Source organism: Delphinus delphis, chromosome 3 (assembly GCF_949987515.2).
Source record: "Delphinus delphis chromosome 3, mDelDel1.2, whole genome shotgun sequence".
NCBI lineage: Eukaryota > Metazoa > Chordata > Mammalia > Artiodactyla > Delphinidae > Delphinus > Delphinus delphis.
Genome location: NC_082685.1, coordinates 61,602,496 through 61,627,152, shown reverse-complemented (window position 1 = coordinate 61,627,152; position 24,657 = coordinate 61,602,496). Strand labels below are relative to the sequence as shown.

General features: G+C 42.8%; 1 pseudogene; it reads left to right on the top strand.

Annotated features, from left to right (window-relative positions):
* The first annotated feature begins 7,591 nt into the window (after positions 1–7,591).
* On the top strand, positions 7,592–8,091 carry LOC132422094 (ADP-ribosylation factor-like protein 2-binding protein pseudogene; annotated as a pseudogene).
* The last annotated feature ends 16,566 nt before the right edge of the window (positions 8,092–24,657 follow it).

The window sequence follows — 24,657 nt, the reverse complement described above, 5'->3', positions numbered from 1 at the left end:
AGAAGCTGCACTGTTTTACGTTCACATCAGCGGTGCGTGAGGGTTCCAATTTCTCCACATCCTTGCCAACATTTATTATTATCTGTCCTTTTCTTTTAATTGAGATATAGTCGATTTACAGTGTTATGTTAATTTCTGCAGTACAGCAAAGTGATTCAGTTATACATATATATATACATTATTTTTTATAGTCTTTTCCATCATGGTGTGTCACAGGATATTGAATATAGTTCCTTGTGCTATACAATAGGACTTGTTATTTGTCCATTCTATATATAATAGTTTGCATCTACTAACCCCAAACTCTCACTCCATATGTCCTTTTGATTAGAGTCACCCAAGTAATGTGACAGAGGATCTCATTATGGTTTGATTTGCTTTTCCCTAATGGCTAATGATGTTGAATGTTTTTTTCATGTGCTTATTGGCCATTTGCACTCTGTGTTCTTTGAAGAAATGTATATTCACATCCTTTGCCCATTTTTTTAAACTGAGTATTTGTCTTTCTATTATTGAGTTGTAAGAGTCCTTTATATATTCTAGATACAAGTCTCTTATCAGATACATGATTTGTAAAAATTTTCTACCATTATTTGGGTTGTTCTTTTTACTTTCTTGATTATGCTCTCTGCAGCACAATTTTTTTTATTTTGATGAAGTCCAGTTTATCTCTTTCTTCTTTGGTTGCTTGTGCTTTTGATTTCATAGCTAAGAAGCCATTGCCTAATCCAAGTAATAAATATTTATTCTTATGTTTTCTTTTTAAGAGTTTTACCTGTTACATTTAGGTCTTTGATCTGTTTTGAGTTAATTTTTCTATATGGTGTGAGGTAGGGATCCAACTTCATTCTGCATGTGAGTATTCAGTTGTGCCAGCACTATTTGTTGAAGACTGTTCTTCCCCTGTTGAACTGTCTTGATACCCTTGTCAAAAATCAGTTGACCTTAGGGAATTCTCTGGTGGTCCTGTGGTTAGGACTCTGTGCTTTTGCTGCTGAGGACCCAGGTTCAATCCCTGGTGGGGGAACTAAGGTCCTGCAAGCTGTGTGGTGTGGCCAAAAAAAAAAAAAAAAAAAAAAAAATCAGTTGACCTTAAATGTAAGAGTTTATTTCTGAATTTTCAGTTCTATTCTGTTGATCTATATGTCTCATCCTTATGCCAGTATCACACGGTCTTGATTACTGTAGCTTTGTAATAAGTTTTGAAAGCAGGACGTGTTAGTCCTCCTTTTTTGTTCCCCCAGCTTGTTTTGGTTGTTCTTGCTCCATTGCATTACCACATGAATTTTAGAATCAGCTTGTCAGTTTCTGCAAAGACGCCCATTGGAATTTGATGGGGATTGCATTCAGTCTATAGATTACCATCTCAACAACATTAAGTCTTCTGATCCATGGACATGGGATGTGTTTCCACTTATTTAGATCTTTAATTTCTTTAAAAAATGCTTTGCAGTTTTCAGTATATATCTTACACTTCCTTGGTTAAATTTATTACTAAGTATTTTATTCTTTGTGTTGTTTTCTTAATTCATTTTTGGATTATGTTGCTAGTATAGAGAAATACAATGGGCTTTTGTATATTGATCTTTTTTTTAAGATAATATTTTCTAAATATTTATTTATTTAGGCTGTGCCAGGTCTTAGTTGTGGCCTGCGGACTTCTTAGTTGCAGCATACATGCAGGATCTAGTTCCCCGACCGGGATTGAACCCGGACCCCTGCGTTGGGAGCACGGAGTCTTACCCACTGGACCACCAGGGAAGTCCCTGTTATTAATCTTATATCCTGAAAACTTGCTGACCTTATTTATTAGTTCTAATAGATGTTTAGTGGATTCCTTAGGATTTTCTATATACAAGATTGTGTCATCTGTGCATAAAGATGGTTTCACTTCTTTCTGGTCCAGTGACCTTTTATTTCTTTTTCTTGCCTAATTGCCCTGATTAGAAATTCCATTACAGTGTTGAATAGAAGTGATGAGAGTGGACATTCTTGTCTTATTTCTGATCTTCAGGGGAAAGCATTCAACATCTCCTCATTAAATAGGATATTAGGGTTTTTTGTAGATGTTCTTTATCAGGCTGAGGAAGTTCCTGTCTATTCCTAGTTTGTTGAGTGCTTTTAGCATAAAGAGCTCTTGAATTTTGTCAGAAGTTGTTGAGATTATCATGTGGTTTTTGTCCTTTATTCTATTGCTATAATATATACATTAATTGATTTTCAGATGTTAAACCAACCTGTGCTCTTGAAATAATCACATTTGGTCATGGTTTATAAAACTTTTTATATGTTATTGGATTTGGTTTTCTAGTATTTGTTGAGGATTTTTATATCTATATTCATTAAATATATTGGTCTATAGTTTTCTGGTTTTGATACCAGGGTAATACTGACCTCATAGAACGAGTTGGGAAGTGTTCCCTCATGTTTATATTTTTAAATGACTTGGTTTTCATATTGCAAAAATAAGAAAATACAGAAAAGTACAACTAAAATTAAAGTTACTTATAATCCCACTAAGTAGAGATAACCACTGTTAATATTTAAGTGCATTTCCTTCCCATTTTTCCTATGCTTATACATGTTAAAATACAAAATTGGCATCATGCTCTATATGGAGTTTGGTATGCTGTTTTGCTTTTTGTTTTTTTTTAAATGTTAAACTTACATTTGTGGGGACTACCCTAGTGGTGCAGTGGTTAAGAATCCGTCTGCCAATCCAGGGGACAAGGGTTCCAGCCCTGGTCCGGGAAGATCCCACATGCCATGGAGCAACTAAGCCCGTGTGCCACAACTACTGAGCCTGAGCTCTAGAGCCCACGAGCCACAACTACTGAACCCATGTGCCACAACTACTGAAGCCTGTGTGCCTAGAGCCCGTGCTCCACAAAAAGAGAAGCCACCACAATGAGAAGCCCACGCACTGCCATGAAGAGTAGCCCCCGCTCACCACAACTGGAGAAAGTCTGTGTGCAGCAACAAAGACCCAATGCAGCCAAAAATGAATAAATAAATAAATAAATTTATTAAAAAAATAAATGTGGGACTTCCCTGGTGGTCCAGTAGATAAGACTCCATGCTCCCAGTGTAGGGGCCTATGTTCGATCCCTGGTCAGGGAACTAGACCCTGCATGCATGCCACGACTAAGAAATCCGCATGCTGCAACTAAAGATCCCCCATGCCACAACTGAGACCCGGCGCAGCCAAAATAAATAAATAAATAAATAAAATAAAATAAAGTAACATTTGTGAGCTACAGTGGAATATTATTCACCCATAAAAAGGAATGAAGTACTGATACATTCTGCAACATAGATGAACCTTAAAGACATCATGCTAAGTGAAAAGCCAAACCCAAAACGTCATATATTGTATGATTCCATTTATAGGAAATATCCATATATTAAGGTAAATCCATAGAAACAATGCAGATTGGTGGTTGCCAGGGGCTAGACAGCGTGTGTGTTTGGGAGGTGGGGGGAATGTGGAATGGAGAGTATGGAATGCTTAGTGAGTACAGGGTTTCTTTTGGGGGTGAGGATAATGTTTAGAACTATTTAGAGGTGGTGGTTGCACAACATTGTAAATATACTAAATGCCACTGAATCGTTCATTTTAAAATGGTTATCTTCATGTTATGTGAATTTGACCCCAATAAAAAAATTACATTTGTGAGCATTAGTGTATGTGATTTAAAGCTATTTAAAAGTGTGATTCTAAAATATTTTATTAGATTTTTAAAATTACAATATATACATATTTTGTTGTTATGAAGTAAAGTAATAGTTAAGGTTTATGTGGAAATCCCAGAATCCCATAATGATTTCTCAGCAGCTACAAATATTTCATTACAGATATACTTTGTTTTACTGTATATCTAAGTCATCTGAAATTATTATTATATTATGCTATAATGAATATCCTTAAAATTGTTTTTTAGAAGTGAGTTATTATTTCCTAAGTTACTAGTTCCTAAATGAGTTGTCATTTACTTAGGATTGATTCCTAGAAGTGAGTGTTTGGGTCAAAAGGGAGGAATCAACATGTGTAAGATTCTTCAAGTTCACTGCCAATTTTTTTACACAGCTTCAGCAATTATAATATTTTAAATAAATCTTTGCCAGAAAAGGCAAAAATATAAAGTTTTATAAGATACTATAGGAGAATATCTCCATAATTTCAGGAGAGAGAAGATTTTATTAAGCTAGACACACTCAAAAAATCATAAAATTAATACATAAATTGAATTATTCTCAAATTAAAATTTCCTGTTCATTAAAATATTACAAGAATTAACTGGCAAGATACAGAGTCAGAGAAAATATCTGCAAAACATATAATTAGTAAATGGCTGTATCCAGAGTATATAAAGAACTTCTATAAATTCATAAGAAAAACAACTGAGTAATAGCGAAAGTACTATGTATAAAAATTTTTGAGTATACCTAAGGTAGTATTTAGAAGAAAATCTATAGCATTAAATGTACATATTTGAAAAGAATTGTTGAAAATATGAGCCAAGGATGCATTTCAGGAAGTTATATTCAAAGTAGAAGAATGAAATAATAAACATAAGAGAAGAAATTAATGAAATAAAAACCAAACATACAATAAAAATTTTTAATATTAAAATTTATTTTTCAAAAAAATAAGGAAATTGAAATACTCTTTATTATGAAGAAAAAAAGAAAATAAAGAAAAAAGAGAGAATAAATAAATAATAGTAAGAATGAAGAAGGGGATATTACTAGAGATCAATACACATTTAGAAGATACTAAGGGGCTTCCCTGGTGGCGCAGTGGTTGAGAGTCCGCCTGCCCATGCAGAGGAAACGGGTTCGTGCCCCAGTCTGGGAAGATCCCACATGCCACAGAGCAACTAGGCCCGTGAGCCATGGCCGCTGAGCCTGTGTGTCCGGAGCCTGTGCTCCGCAACGGGAGAGGCCACAACAGTGAGAGGCCCGTGTACTGCCAAAAAAAAAAAAAAAAGAAGATACTAAGAAGGTATTAAGGACAACAATGCCAATAAATGTAAAAAGTTCAAGTGAAACGGAAAAATCCCTAGAAATAATAATTTATCCAAGGTGGCTCATGAAGAAATGGAAAGTCTGAATAGTCTCATAAATATTAAAGAGATTGAATCAGTATTTATCTATTTATTTTTTAAATTGAAGTATAGTTGATGCACAATATTATATAAGTTACACAACTCACAATTTTTAAAGGTTATATTCCATTTATAGTTACTACAAAATATTGACTATATTCCTTGCATTGTACAATATATCCTTGTAGCTTATTTATTTTATGCATAATACTTTGTACCTCTTAACCCCCTACTCCTATATTGCCCCTCCCCCCTTTCCCTCTTCCCACTGGTAACCACTAGTTTATTCTCTATATCTGTGTGTTTCTTTTTTGTTATATTCACTAGCTTGTTTTATTTTTTTAGATTCCACATATCAGAGATATCATACAGTATTTGTCTTTCTCTGTCTGACATTTCACTTAGCATAATATCCTCCAAGTCCATCCATGTTATTACAAATGGCAAAATTTAATTCCTTTTTTATGACTGAGTGGTATTTCACTGTGTGTATATGTGTACATATACATGTATGTGTAAATATATACACATCTCACATCTTCTTTATCCATTCTTCTGTTGATGGACATTTAGGTTGCTACCATATCTTGACAATTGTAAATAATGCTGTTATGAACGTTGAGGTGCATATATCTTTTTGATTTAGTGTTTTTGTTTTTTATGGATATATACCCAGGAGTGGAATTGCCAAGTCATATGGTAGTTCTATTTTTAGTTTTTTGAGAAGACTCCATACTGTTTTACACAGCGGCTGCACTAATTTGCACCCCCACAACAGTGTAGGAGGGTTCCCTTTTCTCCATATCCTCACCAACATTGTTATTTGTGTTCTTTTTGATGATAGCCATTCTGACAGGTGTGAGGTGATATCTCATTGTGGTTTTGATTTGCATTTCTCTGATGATTAATGATGTTGAGCATCTTTTCATGCGCAAGTTGGCCATCTGCATATCCTGTTTGGAAAAATGTCTATTCAGGTCTTCTGCCCATTTTTTAATCAAGTTGTTTGTTTTTTGGATGTTGAGTTGTATGAACTGTTTATATATTTTGGATATCAACACCTTATCCGTCATATCATTTTCAAATATTTTCTCCCATTCAGTAGGCTGTCTTTTTGTCTTATCGATGGTTTCCTTTGCTATGCAAAAGCTTTTCAGTTTAACTAGGTTCCATTGGTTTATTTTTGCTTTTATTGCCTTTGCTTTAGGAGACTGATCCAAAAAAATATTGCTATGATTTATGTCAAAGAGTGTTCTGCCTATGTTTTCTCCTAGGAGTTTTATGGTTTCTGGCCTAACATTTAGGTCTTTGATCCATTTTGAGTTTATTTTTGTATATCGTATTAGAGAATGTTCTAATTTCATTGTTTTACATGTAGATGTCCAGTTTCCCCAGCACCACTTATTGAAGAGTCTGTCTTTTCTCCATTGTATGTTCTGGCATCCTGTGTCATAGATTGTCTGACCATAAGTACATGGGTTTATTTCTAGGCTCTCTATTCTGCTCCACTGATCTATGTGTCTGTTTTTGTGCCAGTACCATACTGTTTGATTACTGTAGCTTTGTAGCATTGTCTGAAGTTAGGGAGCATGATTCCTCCATCTCTATTCTTCTTTCTCAAGATTGTTTTGGCTGCTCGGGGTCTTTTGCATTTCCACACAAATTTTAAAATTATTTGTTCTAGTTCTGTGAAAAATGCCCTTGATATTTTGATAGAGATTGCATTGAATCTATAGATTGCCTTGGGTAGTATGGTCATTTTAACAATATTAATTCTTCCAATCCATGAACACAGCTGTCTTTCCATCTGTTTGTGTCATCTTCAATTTCTTTCATCAGTATCTTATAGTTTTCCAAGTTCAGGCCTTTTACCTCCTTATGTAGGTTTATTCCTAGATATTTTATTGAATCAGTAATTTAAAATCTTCCCACAAAGAAAACTTCAAATCCAGATAGCTTTACCTGTGAATTATAGTGAACATTCACAGAAAATAAAATTTCATTCATACACAAACTATTCTAGAAGTTTAGAAGTTTCTACTCCCAGAAAACCAAAGCTATCCTCCTCAACTCATTTCATGGAATTAATATGACCCTAACCCCCAAATCTGACAGGATCAATATAGGAAAACTAAAGGCCAATCTCACTTATGAACACAGATATAAAAAATGCTAACTGACCTATTATTAAACAAAATTTAAGATCATATGAAAAGTATTATTTTAAAAATTTAGGAGCGTCAAGCTTAGTGAGGCCTGGTAGGGCTTAGAGGCCCGGCTGGCTGCAGCCGGGGAGCCTGAGGTCAGGGCGTCATGCGCAGGCCCTACTGGGCTGGGCCGTAAGCCACAGCCTCGGCAGCTGCAGCGAGATCTTCTGGATGCCGGTTGGGGCTCTGCAGAGCAGAGCAGAGGCTGCGCCTGGGCCATGGGCGGGCGTGGGCGGGGTAGCCCGCCAGCGGCCCGCTCCCTCATGCGCGGTGGATGCAGCCACGGTGATGCATGCCCTAGAGGAGGAGAGCTTCGCGCTGTCCATCTTTTCCGCCTCTGATGCAGAATTTGATGCTGTGGTTGGATATTTAGAGGCCATTATCATGGATGATGAGTTCCAGTTATTACAGAGGAATTTCATGGACAGGTACTACCAGGAGTTTGAAGACACAAGAGAATAAGCTCACCTACACACCTATTTTTATAGAATCTATTTCTGTGGTAGAAAAGTATATGGAAGAACAGCTGTTGGAGCAAATTCCTGGATTTAACATGGCGGCTTTCATTACAACTTTACAGCACCATAGATGAAGTGGCGGGTGATATTTTCGACATCCTGCTCACGTTTACGGATCTTCTGGCTTTTAAAGAAATGTTTCTGGACTATTGAGCAGAAAAAGAAGGCTGGGGACTGGACTTAAGCAGCGGTTTAGTGGTGACTTCATTGTGCAAATCATCTTCTATGCCAGCTTCCCAGAACAATCTGTGGCCCTAGGTCCCACCTCCAGGTAATGGGATCTTTCTAGACATCACCAGCCCAATAGACTGGGAGAGGCTTTGGCTAATGATGTCAGAAGAATACATCTTGGAAAGACTGACTCTGTTCTGCAACTCTTCGTTAATGTTAAGTATTGATGGATCAGGAGAAAATTAGCTGACTTTCCTGGGACACATTCTTGTCTTCAGTAACCCTAGTACTCCTCCCCGAGTAGACACGTCTCTCAGGAGCTTCTGAGTATGGCTCCTGCATTAAGCCCAAGTCCAGCATTCCACCTGGGGGACACTTCCCCAGCATACATGTTGGTGTGTCCATGTTGGAAGAACCCACCATCATCAACTGTCTTGGCCCAGCAGGCCTTGCATGTCCCATGAGACTTTTTGTGGACTCACAGCTTTTTATATGGGTCAGAGTTTCAGTCCTGCAGTCTCAATGGGGTTTTTGACTGGGAGTATTTATCTAGGGTTTAACTCAAGCTAGCTGACCATCTCAAGATTTTTGAAAATCCTACTATCACAGTTCATCTTGGCTGTAGGAATCAACTTAGAGAGACTTCCTTTACCTAGAAGGTACATGTGAAAATCAATTCCTAGTCTTACATGTACAGTCCTTGTATCACTTTCTGCTGCTCCTGATGTAGTTCCATAGTTTCTATAACTCTCGTTTACGTGGTTTTTTTTAAAAATAAGTTTATTTATTTATTTATTTTTGGCTGCGTTGGGTCTTCATTGCTGTGCACGGGCTTTCTCTAGTTGCAGCAAGCGGGGGCTACTCTTCGTTGCGGTGTACGTGCTTCTCACTGCGGTGGCTTCTCTTGTTGTGGAGCACAGGCTTCAGTAGTTGCAGCACACAGGCTCAGTAGTTGTGGTGCACGGGCTCAGTAGTTGTGGCTCGCAGGTTCTAGAGCACAGGCTTAGTAGGTGTGGCGCACAAGCTTAGTTGCTCCGCGGCATTTGGGATCTTCCCAGACCAGGGCTTGAACCCGTGTCTCCTGCATTGGCAGGCGGATTCTTAACCACTGCGCCACCAGGGAAGCCCGTTTACATGTTTTTGGAAAAATATTTTTATAGACGAATACTCAGGCTAACCTAGTGGATATAATCTTAGAACTTCCATGATTACCCACTTCAAGATCAAAGTATTATATGCTGTGTGCTTTTTGGCTATTAGTGTTATGAAAGCAAAAATGCTTTCTATGTTGGTGTTCCTATTTTACTGGGCACCAATGAATGTATGCTGGAAATGGTCTAAAAGGTTTCCTTTTCTTAGAGCATGTTAGTATTTGTGCAGGTTTGCTTAAAACCCTTTCTTTGTAAATCAGCTCCTTAGGTTTTCTGTTGGGGTTGGGGCTCTGCACTTCCTTCTTGCTGTCAAAATAATCCTACCAAGACAGTGTTCCACTGGTCTAGCTCCGTAGGAGATAGCAAACAGCTTTACTGGCAATCTGTCTGCTTGGATTTAGTACAGTGTTTGATAGAACATTACTGACAAGAAAACATGGATGTCACATCTCTAGAAAGAAAAACTATAGTGGTTCAGTTCCTAATGTGTACCTTAGCTTTTTTTGTTTTGTTTTTTATTTTTTATTTCAAGTAGAAGTAAGAATCTCTACTGACTTTTCACTTGGCTGTTCTGGTTTTAAAGGATGAACTATAGGCTGTGTGTTTTTCTGTACCAACATGGTGCTTATTAAATACTTTTGTACCATGAGTAAAATTTGAGGTGTTTTGCAAAAATCAAAGGAAAAAAAATAGGATCTTATGATCAAGTTATAATTAATTTTATGAATGCAAGTTTTGTTTAATATTTGAAAACATTAATTTATCACGTTAACAGATTAAAGGAGAAAAACCTTATGGTTATCTCAATAGATGCAGAAAAAGCATTTGATAAAACTCAACATCCACTGAATCAAATGGATGAATAATTCAAAAAAAATTTTGCCAAACTGGAACTGGAAAGAAAATTCCTTAATTTTCTAAAAGCTTCTTTTGAAAAATAACTAATGCAAGCATCATACTTAGTGGTGAAACATTGAAAGTTTTCCCTTTGAGAATTGGAACAAAACAAAGATATCCATTACTACCACTTTTTTTCAACATTATACTGGAGCTTATGGCCAGCACAGCGAAGAAAGAAAAGGAATAAAGACTGGAAAAGGAAGAAACAAAACTATCATTATTTATAGATGATAGGATAGTTTACAGAAGAAATAAAAAATAATCTACCAATAATTAGAACTATTAAGAGAGTTCAGCAAGTGTCCTGGACTTAAAAAAAAATCAATGTGCTTAATAGCAGCAACAAAGAGAAAATTTTAAAAGGATAGCATTTGTAATATCAATTAAAAATGCCAAATCACTAGGAATAAACCTAATAAAAGTTGAGTAAATCTCCAATGCAGAAAAAATGAAAGCATTATGGACAGAAATTAAAGATCTCAATAAGTGGAGATATGGTGTTCATGGATTGGAAGACTCAATATTACAAATATTGTCCGTTCTTCCCAAAGTGATCTACAGATTCAATTTTATTTCTAATAAAAACTCAAAAACTCATCAGTATTTTTTTGTGGAACGTGACGAGATGATTCTTAAATTTATATGGACATGCAAAAGACCAAGAATAGCTAAGTCATTCTAGAGGAAGAACAAGGCTAGATGAATTGCTGTACCAGATTACTATATATTTATAGTAATTAAGAGAGTATGGCATTGATTGGGGGATAGACAATTCAATGGACTAGACAGGAAGTTATGCAAACAGACCTGCATATCCAGATGCTTGATTTGTGACAGAGATGGCACGTGTAGCAGTGACAAAAAGACAGACTCTCAATGGAGTTGGCTGGAACAATTTGATATCCATATCAAAAAAGAATGAAATTGGAGGGACTTCCCTGGTGGCACAGGGGTTAAGAGTCCACCTGCCAGTGCAGGAGACGTGGGTCCGAGCCCTCATCTGGGAACATCCCACATGCCAAGGAGCAAGTAAGCCCATGCGCCAGAACTACTGAGCCTGCGCTCTAGAGCCCTCGAGCAACAGCTACTGAGCCCACGTGTCACAACTACTGAAGCCTGCACGCGCAGACCCCGTGCTCCACAGCAAGAGAAGCCACTGCAATGAGAAGCCTGTGCACCGCAACTAAGAGTAGCCACTGCTCGCCACAAGTAGAGAAAGCCCGCGCGCAGCAACAAAGACCCAATGCAGCCAAAAATAATTAATTAATTAATTAATTTTGAAAAGAATGAAACTGGACCCCTATCTCACACCATACACCAAAATCAACTCCAGGGGCATATGGACTTAAATATAAAAGGGAAACCTGTAAAGTTTCAAATTAATAATGTAGAAGAATATCTTCATAATCTTGGGTAAGGAAAGTTTTCTTAAAGCACAAAAAGCAATACTACAAAAGAAAGGTGAATAAAATGAAGAATTACCATTCATCAAAGACATTAAGGGAGTTAAAAGGCAAGCTACAGAATAGCAGAAGATAACTGCAACAGATAAGATTAACAAAGGGTTTTATCCAGAACTCATTAGAATTAATAATAAAAGACAACCTAATAGAAAAATGGGCAATTCAAACTCATCCAGTTGTATACATTAAATATGTACAGCTTTTTTTTTTTTTTTTTGCGGTATGTGGGCCTCTCACTGTTGTGGCCTCTCCCATTGCAGAGCACAGGCTCCGGACGCGCAGGCTCAGCGACCATGGCTCACGGGCCCAGCCGCTCCGCGGCATGTGGGATCTTCCCGGACCGGGGCACAAACCCGTGTCACCTGCTTCGGCAGGCGGACTCTCAACCACTGCGCCATCAGGGAAGCCCTGTACAGCTTTTTTTAATATCAGTCATACCTCAATAAAGTGGTTTTAAAAGAAATAAGTAATAATTTAAAAATAACTTGGCAGAAAGAAAAAGAAAAATGGACAAAAGATAGGCACTTTGAAAAATAAGAAACTCAAAGGCCAATAACGTTAAAAAACAGTGCTCAATTTCTTTGATAATCAGGGAAATGCAAATTAAAATCATGATGAGATACCATTACACACTTATCAAATTGAATAAAATTTAAAAGTCACGATACCAAGGATCAGCAGAAATATTCATCCATGTAAATCTACACAAACTTCTGCAACCACTTTGGAAAACAGTTCAGCATTACTCAATTAAGCTGTAAATAACATACTCTAATGACCCAGCAATTCCACGCCTAGGCAAATATCCTACAGAAAGAGTGCTTATAGGACAGGAAACATGGACAAGAATGATCACAGAAGCTGTGTTGTAATAGCCCTGTCACAGGTCAGGTTCCCAGGAAACAGATGCTGAGATGGAGTTTGGGGTGCCAGAAGTTTATTGGGGATATGAGGGATCAGCATCTATGAAAGGAAGGGAGAGAAGCAGGACTGAGCAGAAGTCAAACTGTGATGCAGGTTCAGTGAAGTCTAGGCCATCTTGGTAGGGAACTCTGGAGCAAATATTCTGCATCTGAATACTCCTATAGCGGATAAAAATGGCCCAGCCTCTATATCCTTCCTTTGTTCAGTCACACCATGCAGTCTGCTCTGGGAAGAGGCAAGGCACTATCTGTAGCTCAGGTGGACCCTGAAGAAGCTATGACTGATCACACTCCCTGCAACTGGACAGCAAATCCTTCCTTGAGGAGGGATCTGGGTGGCACATCTTTGCATCTGACACAAGGCCAAACTGGCAACAACCTAAATGTCTGTACTGAAGAGAGGTTAAACTCTGCTATGTTCATACAACATACCCATAATTCCCCAGTGTTTCCTCCTGTACCTCTGAGACCCATCTGTTTTAGGGCAACCAATGATCCTATCCTTGCCAATACTTAATTTGGACAGTCTTTTTAAATGCTAGTCCTTCTAGCATGTAGTTTTTTTGTTTTTGTTTTTGTTTTTGTTTTCGGTACTCAAGCCTCTCACTGTTGTGGCCTCTCCCGCTGCAGAGCACAGGCTCCGGACGCGCAGGCTCAGCGGCCATGGCTCACAGGCCCAGCCACTCCGCGGCACGTGGGATCTTCCCGGACCGGGACATGAACACGTGTCCCCTGCATCAGCAGGCGGACTCTCAACCACTGCGCCACCAGGGAAGCCCATAGCATGTAGTTTTAATGAGTATTTCCCTAATGACAAATGATGTTTAGCATCTTCTCGTGTGTTTGTTATCTAAATATCTTCTTTGGTAAAGTCTTCTTCAATTCAGTTCTTTTGCCCATTTTAAAATTGAGTTGTGTATCATTTTTGTATCTTTGTATGTGTAATTTTGTATATGGCTCATACATATAGGCTTACAATCCATATCAACCTAACTTTTGTATATGGTCTATGGTGTGAGTAAGGATCAAGATTCATTATGTTGCACATGGCTATCCAATAGTTCCAGCATGATTTGGTGGAAAGATCGTTTGTTCCCTGTTGGGTTGCCTGGGTACCGTTGAAAATCAATTGATCAGGTATGGTGTGGGTCTGTTTCTGTCTTTACACTAATATCACACTTTTTACACTAGCTTTTTAATTTACCTGAATTCATTTAGTATAAGATCTAAAGGTAAAATCTGGATTTGTTTTTTCTCAAACAGTTAACCAGTTGTCCCTGGGGAGGAAAATATGCTTTCATCTCTACTGTTTTAAGGGCCGAGTTCATTATATACAGATTATACCCTATATGAGTCTATTTCTGGGCAATTCTCTTTCATTGACATGTCTGTGGTTTTACTCTCAGTTCTATGAAGAGTGTTTTGACTAATATTCCTACCTGGGAGTAAGAGGGAACCCAGAGCTCCAGCTGCTCTGGGAAGACTGCCTCTCCTCAGACCTCCAGACCACCGTCAGCAGGAGTGAAGAGGGCTCCTGACCTTTACTGTCTCCTCCCACCTCCTGACAAACCCAACCTGGCCACCACCCTCTGCCTCGGACCCCTCAGGCTGCTTTCATCAGTCCCTTCATCCCCGTTCGTATCAGTCCCCACAAGAGGCCCAGAATTCTCAGGGCATCTCTTACCCCAGGACGCTAAGCCCCACGTGGCTCTGTATTTCCCTCTTTGACCCCATTGCCCAGCCTACCCCATGTCCAGAAACCCTTTCACTGGACTCGCTGAAACTCATGATCTGGCAACAGTAAACTCCCCCATATCCTCAACTTCATTTCGAAATGTCCCTTTTGCTTTCTTGCTCTAATGAAAAACTGCCTCTCCTGTAAGGACTCCATTCTCCCTACAGCCTCTCAAGTGGTGGCTGTTTTCCCTCTAATGGTCCTTGTGTCCCTGAGTCTAGGAGTGGGCGGTGCCCATTTTGCTCCTCAGTGCCACTTCTAGACAGTTTGCCCTCCTCCTTAGAAACACCCATGTTTGGAAGCCATATCATCAGAGAAGACCACCCATTTCTCCCCCTTTTTGCAGTCATTTATAGACTTCCTTGTCACTCTCCACCATTCCTTCAAGATTATAGCTCCTGGCCCACAGTCACCCTCTCCAAGGCCACTCCTGCCTTGGTTTTTATTTCAGCATTCATGTAAATAAACAGACCCCTTGGCCTCCTCCTCATGATCTTGGCTTCCACAGTGCCTCAGCCTCTCACTCCCATACCCAGACTTTAAACTGGTTGTGACCTGTCAGTGCACTCCCTTCATCACCTCAGTTTCATGCATACCGTTCTCCAGTAAACACTGCCTCTCTCTCCAGCTCACTCCATCTAGTACCCCCCTCCACCAGTTCTTTGGGGAACCAATCAAGTGTTCATTGCCCCACTTCCCTCCTCACCCAGCTCAGAGTTCATGATGCAGTATTATACTCTCTCCCTTGCCCCTCACTGCCCTATAGTCACCTGGCAAAACCACATCCCTGGTTAAACTCAACCCTCTAGCTACTCTCCACCTGCAGCCACAGGCTGCCCAGGACTGAAGAAAAAACCCACAACTGAGCTGAGCAGCCTCGCTTTATTTATTTATTTATTAAAGTGGTTTAGAACCTTTTTTAATTATTATTTTTTGATTTGTATACAATTTTAAAGGGTTACTTTCCATTTACAGTTATTACAAAATATTGGCTATATTCCCCGTGTTGTACAATACATCCTTGAGCCTATCTTACATCCAGTAGTTTGTACCTCTTCCTCCCTCACCCCTATGTTGCCCCTCCCCCCCACTGGTAACCACTAGTTTGTTCTCTATATCTGTGAGTCTGCTTCCTTTTTGTTACACAGCCTCACTTTAAATTAATGCCACAACCCTCCCTAAGTGAGACCTAAAAGCTTCCCAGCAATCATACTTCATCCCCAAGTCTCCTCACACCCTCTCTCCCAGTGGATTGCTCAGATCTCCTCCTCCACCTCACTCTCAGCTGACAACCTCTTCCTAGCTTAAGAAAATAGAAGAGAAGTTCCATGGGCTCCACCACTACTTCCTCCACCCACCTGCATCTGTGCTCATCAACTCTGCCTTCCATTTCGCTAATGTGGGTGAACCTTCCGTGCTCCTATTTAAGGACAGCCCCCTTTTTTGTGCACCAGATGCCATCTCTACCTGTTTACTCAAGGACTTCAGTCCAACATTTATTCCCCCTTCTCACCTGCATCATCAAAATTCCCCTCTCTCCAGCATTATTCCCATCAATGCACAAAAATACTGTAATTTTTCTACCTTAAAGAAAAACCTTCTCTTGGCCTTATATCCCCCTCAAACTGTCACCCTATTTCTCTGCTCCTATTTATGGCACAACTCCTGGAGGGAACTGACTCTCCTTGCCGCCTTCCAGTCCTTTCCTCCCTTCCTTTCTCCCATCCGCTCCCATCAGCCCTCACTGCTACGGCAAGACTGCCTCTGTCAAAGGTTCTCCATGTCGTTGTATCTCAAGCCTCACTTTCCTTGCCTCTTCATAGAATGTGGGAGTTCATCTGTCCCTCCTTGGCGCCCGGATTATCACCCCCCTCTCCTGGTTCCCCTCCTGCCTCTCTGGTTGCTCCTTCACCAGCCCCTTTGCTGGTACTTCTTCATCTCTAAGGCTTAATCCCTAGACCCCTTATCTCCACTCACTCTGTTGTTCATCTCCCCCAGTGTCCTGGCTTTAAATATAATTCGGTTGTTGACAACTTCCAAATTTATATCGCTGGCCTAAATCTTTTTCTGAATTCCCACTCATATTGTCTCTAGGCAGTCTCCTGAAGCTGAATCATGGCTGCCCCCCTCCAATCAGGCCCAAGCTTACCAAGTCTGCCTGGTCCAGAGCTCGCCCACATCCCATGTAGACATTTGAGCTTTAAACCCCATTAGAGGATGAAAGTTAAGACTTTTCCTCTGCATGGGCCTTTGGAGCCAGGGCAGTTGGAGTGGCTGAGCAGCTCGGGGGAAGCACTCCTGGGTGGGTCAAGGTGGCCACTGTGGCTGCATCATACATGCGTACCGGTGCCTGCCCCCCAACACCAGTGCACGCTGCCTGCTCTGTGTCTCCTTCCGGCCTTCCTCCCCAGGTGCAGGGACACAGTGACTTTCCAGGAAGGCCCAGTCCTGAGGACGCTGCCCATCTACCCTGTGTCCTCGATGCATTGTCTCACCTCTGGACTCCTTAGCTCTCCGGAACCCCGTGGTGACCAGGACAAGTGCGGAGCTCTGTAAGAGCCCTCTGGCTCCTTTCCTACCTTCTCTGGGCTTACTCCTCTGGAGCCATACCTAACCTGGGGAACCCACCTGGGCTTTCTTTTTTATTTAATTTTTTCTTTTAATTTATTTTTGGCTGTGTTGGGTCTTTGTTGCTGCACACAGGCTTTCTCTAGTGGTGGCGAGCAGGGGCTACTCTTCGTTGCGGTGCACGGCCTTCTCATTGCAGTGGCTTCTCTTGTTGTGGAGCACGGCCTCTAGGTGCATGGGCTTCAGTAGTTGCAGCACGTGGGCTCAGTAGTTGTGGCATACAGGCCCTAGAGGGCACACGCTTCAGTAGTTGTGGCATGTGGGCTCAGTAGTTGCAGCACGCAGGCTCTAGGTCACACGGACTTCAATAGTGTGACGCATGGGCTTAGTTGCTCCAAGGCATGTGGGATCTTCCCGGACCAGGGATCAAACCCGTGTCCCCTGCATTGGCAGGCAGATTCTTAACCACTGCGCCACCAGGGAAGTCCCCCACCTGGGCTTTCAAGGTGGGTTACGGGTCCTCCCAGACCAGTACCCACAGATGGGAGGCCGAGAGCGCTGTTCACTGCAGCAGGAGGCATCCATTTTCCAAGAAGCCTCCTGAGTGGACTTCTTAACATCGGATGAGACATAGGGCAGTCTTCTCCTCCCCACACCACTCAAGGCTGCAATTTTGCAAACCAAGAATTAAAGGCTGCAATGCTCAACGCCCTGTGGTCTCCCAAAGTGGGAGGATCCTAAAGGAGGATCAGCTTCCCTTAGAAGGCACATTGGCAGGAGGTACCCGGGTAAACAAGCAATCTTGAGGCAATGCTAGTCTGCTTCTTCCTCTTCTTCAGAGTGTCTGGCTGAGTCTAAATTGAATTATTAATCTAGTCCTGTGTGCCCGTGTCACTTTTCCAGACAACCAGTTTATTCATGACTTGCCCACTATCAATTTCAACATGCAATTTGCAATGAAATTTGACTGATCATCAATACCATAATTAGTTGCAAATGTCTGTGCTTGTATTGGTTTGGTGTAGGGGCTTTTTCATTAAAGTGACGGAGGCCAGTAAATGCCATGACTTTGCTCTGGGATATAGGACTAGCAGCAGCTGTTGTGTCTTGGGCCAGAAACAGGTGGGTTGGTAAAAAGACTGTGGGGATTTGAAGCTGCAGCACCAGGAGTTGTGTTTTCACCTTAATACGTTTGTGTTCACAAAGAGGAATCTAAGTTGGGCAGATAAAAACATGTGTAACCCTTGAGGAAGAAGGGAACTGGGGTTACTTTGCTTGGCCTCTCCCTCACTCTCCCCAGGTCTGCTTGTATACCTCCAGTAACAGGGGGCTTACTACCAGATGAGGCAGCTCTACTTAGCAATTTCTTCCTTGCCTGGCTCCCACCTGCCAGTTGTATGTCTCTCCCACTTAGTCCAGGGTTCTGGTCTCAACACAGAAATTGGCACATTGCATGAGCTTGGGCCAGTCTCTGAGCCTCAATTTATCCATCTGGAAAAAGGGAATTATGCAGTTGTCTTATCTCAAGGATTACAACAGTCAGACTTTTTAGCTGCAAGCAACAGAAATTGACTCTTAACTTAAGCAGGTCAACTTACTTGACTTAAGCTAAATTGATTTAAGCCAAAAAATAATAAGGATATTGAGCAGCTGAGAGAGTCGAGAATCTCTGGGCAGAACAAAGAAGCAGCTCCATAGACTGCACCACTTCTAACAGGGCCCCAGATCACAGTGCAGTACTCAGTCAGGACCTTGCTGCCATCACTGTCACCACTACTACCATGCACTAGGATGTGCAGGCTGGGCTGCACCATCCTGTCCATGCCCTCGGGTGTCACAATCTCCACCACCCCAGAACGCGGACCTGTTGCACTCATGATAACCAAGTGCTTCTTTGGGCCTCCAGCTCCTGGGTCACAATCTGGAGCCTGTGTGTCTGATTGTCAGAGCCTAGGTCACGGGCCCTTGCCCAGCCACAGGGAGGCTGGGAAACAAATGCACGTGGTACTTTCAGCCGCTCTGGTGGGAAGTGGGCTCTGCCTCAGAATGAGGGGAATTCCCCATCACAGGAAGAGGGTTCAGATCCTGGGTAGCCAAAAAGAAGAACAAAGAATCAAATATGATAGTAGATGTTAAAGAGGTTTGAAAAGGTATCAAGCTCCACACACCTGCTAAAAGTTATGATTCATTCTAAAAATATTTCTGCAGATACAGAAGGGAGAAAGTTGTGGTCTCTGCCCTCAGAGAGAACACAGTACAATCAGGGAGTAAGGAGGCATGGGCCAGATGACCCCTGCTCCAGGCAGGGGCTGGTAACTCTTGTGGATTTCAGGGTGCCCAGATTATACACTGATTAACTATGATGTACCTAGTCCCAGTGAAGTGGACAATATTTGGGGGTTTCTGATGCAATCCAACATTTTCTTGGAAGTGGGTGGTATCTCATATTCTCATTGTATCCTAGAGCTATGCATCAGTCCCCTGATGTCTTGTATAGACCCAGGCCCAAGGATTCCTGCCTATACACATCTATTCCCTGTTGAGAACTGTTGTGGTTCCCCTGCTTAGTATCCATTTCTCCTCTTCTGGTAACAGCCACCCAACTTTCACCTGAGGAACTACTCTTGTCATTTTCACCCTGGGTACTTCAGGAGTCACATGTGAATCAGGCCTGGACAATCAGAGCAGCCTAATGCATTGTGCGCTTTTCAGAGTTCCATAATAGTTGGTTTAGGGATGGGAAGTGACACAAGCCAAGCCGTGAGTTCTAATCGGAGCCATACCAGGTATTTGAGTGGCCTAGAAAAAGATGTTGTCCTTTCATGGACTTGGAGATGTGAGGGTGTCATCTTGCAGCTGTTTGCAGCTGTCTTGCCATCACAGTCTAAGAACAGGGTCAATTCTAAAGAAAGCAGAAATGAAAAATAGCCTGGTCCTCAACAAGGACCTACTGTATAGCACAGGGAACTATACTCAATATTTTGTAATAACCTATAAGGGAAAAGAATCTGAAAAAGACTATATATATGTATAAATGAATCACTTCGATGTACAGATGAAACTAACACAACATTGTAAATCAACTATACTTCAAAATAAAAAAAGAATAACCTGGTCCTAATGGCATTTTTGAGACCCTGGACCAAGCTGTGCCTGAAGCCCCTGAACTTTTCCATTATGTAAACCAACCAAACAAACAAATAAATAGATCCCTTTTGCTTAAGTAAGTTTGGGTGAGTTTCATATTACTTAAAGCTAAAAAAGTCCTAATTGATTCCCCCCCTACACACACACTCTGCTAAAGCACCAGCCTTGAGCCAACTCCTTAGGAATAGCCACAATGAAGTCAACAGAGGGCGTTCTCTCTGGTACGGTAGTTCTTCAGAGCCCCATGATAAGGCAAGTCTCCCCAATCATTCCATTTTACAGATAGGAACACAGAGGGACAACTAACCAACAGCCCAGGGTACACAGCATCAACCTATGAATGAGGGGACTCTGGTACCATCCCCCAACCTCCCCAAATCTCAACCTCCCCAAATCTCAGAAGCCAGTATGAGGATATATAGCTAGAAACGAGCTGATCATATGGCTGAGGCAATGGTTGGTAGGATATCCAACCAAGAACATACATGGTCTATGTAGAGTTCAAGAAACTAACCTAGGTCTATTATAGAATTCTTCTTGGCATCAGGGTAATAATTAAACTGAGGGCCCCTGGCCGCACCTGTCTAGGTCTTCTCAAAGACATCTCTAGGGCTTTCTCTCACAAGGCACCCCCACCACCACCCCAAAGGAGCCATGTGTGCTGGTTGACCATCATTGCTTTGAGCAGTGAGCAGTAAGCTAACTATGGCGTTTGCTCTTAACGACCCGCCTTCAAAGCGTGGAAAGCATTACTCAAACTTTAAGGGAGCCACCTTCTTTCCCAAGATACTGAGGGGGGCTTCTTTCAGAGATGCAGTCAGCTCCGTCATTCCAGGGAATGAAGACCTGGACCAGGGAGAGTGACTTGAGGACAGAATCTACCTCTGAGAAACCCTGCTTGAAGGTGTTGACAGTAGCATGGAATGGAGGTCCCATGAATTAGAAACTGCTCAGTAAGGGACCAGATGGGGACCTTCCTCACCAGGCTCTGAGAACAGCCTGCCAGCCCCTAGCAGTCCTGAGCTGCTAAGTCAGTTACACAGGTGGACAAGACCTGTTCAGGCACGTGGAGCCCCTGTTGTATTTATGGCACCGTATGACAATGTTGGGATGCCTAACCCTACATGGAATCTCACTGTTCTTACCCACAGTCAGAAAAATGGGTTTCCCAGAATGGTCCTAGCTTCAAATATTCTGTCCAGTTGTCAGACCCCATGTTCCAATTTGGGCCCATTGATGCCTGAAAAGGACTCTGTTACCTCTAGGGCTAAGGATTTGGTACTGCGTGTATCTTGCAAGCCCCAGTGCCCCCCCACAGGCCCAAGCTCTGCAGAATTGTTAGCAGGCTGAGGGTAGGATCTATGGGCCTGTGGGTATGGGGGCATCATTTCTGAATCACTTTTGGAATTGGGCTGGCAAGTATTTGTAGCCTAAGAAATGGGTTGAGACATTGCCTTGAATCTCTCTCTCCTTCAGTTCTAAGTTTCTTCACAAAAGCATCACTGCCCACTCATACACACTCACACCCAGCCCAGGTCAGGCATCCATACCTTTTGCCTGCCTCTAGAACAGTGGTCTGCAAACTATTTGTGTACAGGGTCAGACAGTAAATATTTTAGACTTTGTGATCCATAGGTCCATACGGTCTCTTGCAGCTACTCAACTCTGCCTTGTAATATGAAAGTAGCCAGAAACAATACGTAAATTAATGGGCTTGGCTGTGTTCCTTTGTTTATGAACACTGAAATTTGAATTTCATATAACTTCTACTTGTCATGAAATATTGTTCTTCTTTAATTTTGTTTTCAACCATTAAAAAATATAAAAACAGGGCTTCCCTGGTGGCACAGTGGTTGAGAGTCCACCTGCTGATGCAGGGGACACGGGTTCGTGCCCCGGTCTGGGAAGATCCCACATGCTGTGGAGCGGCTAGGCCCGTGAGCCATGGCCGCTGAGCCCTGCGCGTCCAGAGCCTGTGCTCCGCAACGGGAGAGGCCACAACAGTGAGAGGCCCGCATACCGCAAAAAAAAAAAAAAAAAAAAAAAAAAAAAAAAAAATATATATATATATATATATATATAAAAACAATTCTTAGTTCATGGGCTATACAAAATAGGCAGAGGGCCAGATGAGGCCCTCAGGCCATAGTTTGCCAATTACCTGTTCTAGAATGTGCCACCCTGGGGCCCAGACTCCCAGAGTCACTAAGGCGGTCATGTCCTATAGAAATATGGGTGGCAATAAAGTGATCAACCCTTTGGTTTGCCCAGAACTGAGGGGTTTCCCAGGATGTGGGATTCTGGGTGCTAAAACCAGGACAGTTGGTCATCCTAGGTAGTAGTCAATTACCCAAAGAGATGGGCTTCAGGAAGCAGCTGGCCAGGATTCCAGAGTGGCCCCTTAGAGCCTGCCCCACGCACTGCCTATTCCTTGCAGTTTGTGGTGGGGCCTTGTCCCACTCTGCTTGGCCCTCAGCAGGGAGATGCCCCCTCCTCCAAGCGAGAAATCCTCTGTGGTCTGGGAGCTCTCAAAAGGCAGGAAGTTGAATCATCAGCTCTGGTAACGTCTCAGTCAGCCTGTGGGTCGGCCTGGGGAGCTCAGGGCTCCAGGCCCAGGGGGCTGGCTCCACACTTTGTTTGCTGTTTTCTCTGAAAGGAAAGCTCTAGAAGGAGGCTTCCACTGAGGTTTCTGAAGAAACGAAAGCTGTTACATCAGGTGGGGGAGGAGAGCTGGATGGCAGGTCCATTGGGGCACTCACCCAGCTTTGGCCTGAGCTTGCTGTGTGACCTTCAGTTATTCTCTCACCCTCTCTGTTTCTTGGCTTTGGCTTCTACCACAAAAATGCTGATTCTTGAAATCCCCTTGAATTAAGAGTGTGGATGGTAAGTTAGGAGAGCATCCTAGCTTTCTGGAGGACTTATTCTAGCTTTACGACCAGGGACGAAGGATACTCAGATACACATCCTTGTCTCCCATTCACCTGGGAGCAGGACCTGACCAGCTACCCTGGTTCAGACTGCAGAGGCTTTAGGAAGGTGACAAGACTGGATTTAAGGGACTGAAGGAGAGGGGCAAAGGAGGAGTAGCAGATTAAAGAGGGATACCCACAGGTAATAACAGTGATACTCTCTACCACCTGTTCTTCATTAAGCACTCACTGTGTGTCAGCCCCTGGATGATAGCATTTGATCCTCACAAGACCCTCTGAGATAACGACTGTCATTATTTCTGTTTTATAAGTGAGGCAAATAAGGTCCAAAGAGGTCAAGTACCTTGCCCATGTTCAAACAGCTGCCACGTGGTGGAGCAGGCATTAACCACCTTGTTAGACTGAAGCTTTGAGGTTCGGGGCTGTGGGCTGTACTCAGGAAGCCCACAGACGGCAGTGGGGAGGGATGAGCTTCCCAGAGAAGTCTAGGGGAGGGTTGGGGGAGAAAGTGTTCTTCCTTCCTGATACTGCACAAGGACCTCCAGAGAATACTTAGAAGTCTGGGGTTTGCTGGGCTGGGAGATCAAGCCCCTGGAGGAGACCAATGACACCCCACAGGTTCTCCAGAAGGTCTCCATGGGCCTGGTGAGGAAATTGGACACACAGCAGGGTTTGCTGCAGAGCAGAAGCAAAGAACAAAGACAGCTGGCCCTGCTCCAAAGGCACCCCCTGCATACTCTGTATGCCCCTCCCTGCCTGCACGTGGGTACCATACTCAGGGCTCAGACGGTGGGCCACAGGGTCCATGCCATGCCCTGCTGGGTTTCCCTTTTCCTCTGCAAGGAAGGGGACAATGGGAGATCAGCGGGTCTAACCATGTGTAGCAGAGGACCAAGCCCAAGAGGGGCCACTGACAGAATGTACTTCCTGGAGTGGAGGCAGCCCCCAAATTAGGTGTCCTCAGTAACCCAGCTGGTAGACAGTCCTGGGGAAAGACACCAACCCAGCTATCCAAGCCACTGACTGGACCCCCAACATGGGCTCAGGCCAGGCCTAGAGATGCCTTCTCTGATTAGCAAGTAGGTTCCAAGCTAAGCTTAGCCATACCTCTGAGCATACCTTACCCTCTCTGGGGCACCATGAAATTCTGCACGAATCCCTTAATCTAAAAACGGTTTTATTGATGTCTGCTATGTGGGCAGTGACTGGATTGGTAAGAGCAGGGATGTTAGAAGCTTCATTAGCTTAAGGACCTACTAGGGGCCAGGCCTGGACTGATGCCTTGGGGTAGAGGTAGGGGGTCTGGAGTCTGCGTGCAGGGGCTGAGGCTACCCTCCTGACACTTGGACCTGTACTGGACCTTCACTCCCCCCCCACCCCCCTCCCCGCCACATAGGCCTCAGGAGCCAAACTCTCCTTGCAGACATTTGGCTTCTATCACCTGGCTATTTTAGACAGCCCCACTGAGCTAGACTTGATTATGGCAAAACTGAAATCGTTCCATATTAGATGTGGCTGGCTCACCCTTCCAAAAGAGCCTTTTTAGGACCCTTGGGGTCTTACGGTGAGCACAGCCCTCATCCTACCCTCCGATCCCTCTGGCACGAATGGAGTAGCAGCCCAGGCAGCCCAGCCTCATCCATGGCCTCCAGACAGAATAGGAGCTCCATGGGCACATGCGGGACTGAGGGCCGGGGCAGCACAATGCTTCTGGCCCCGTCTGGGCCCTGCCCTCTTCCCTGCCCCCAGCTCCTCCCCACAGGAGAAAGAGCAGAACAGGACTGGCCGGTTGAGGACACTGTGGGACCGTGCCCTGGGAGGGACAGTTCTGGGCCT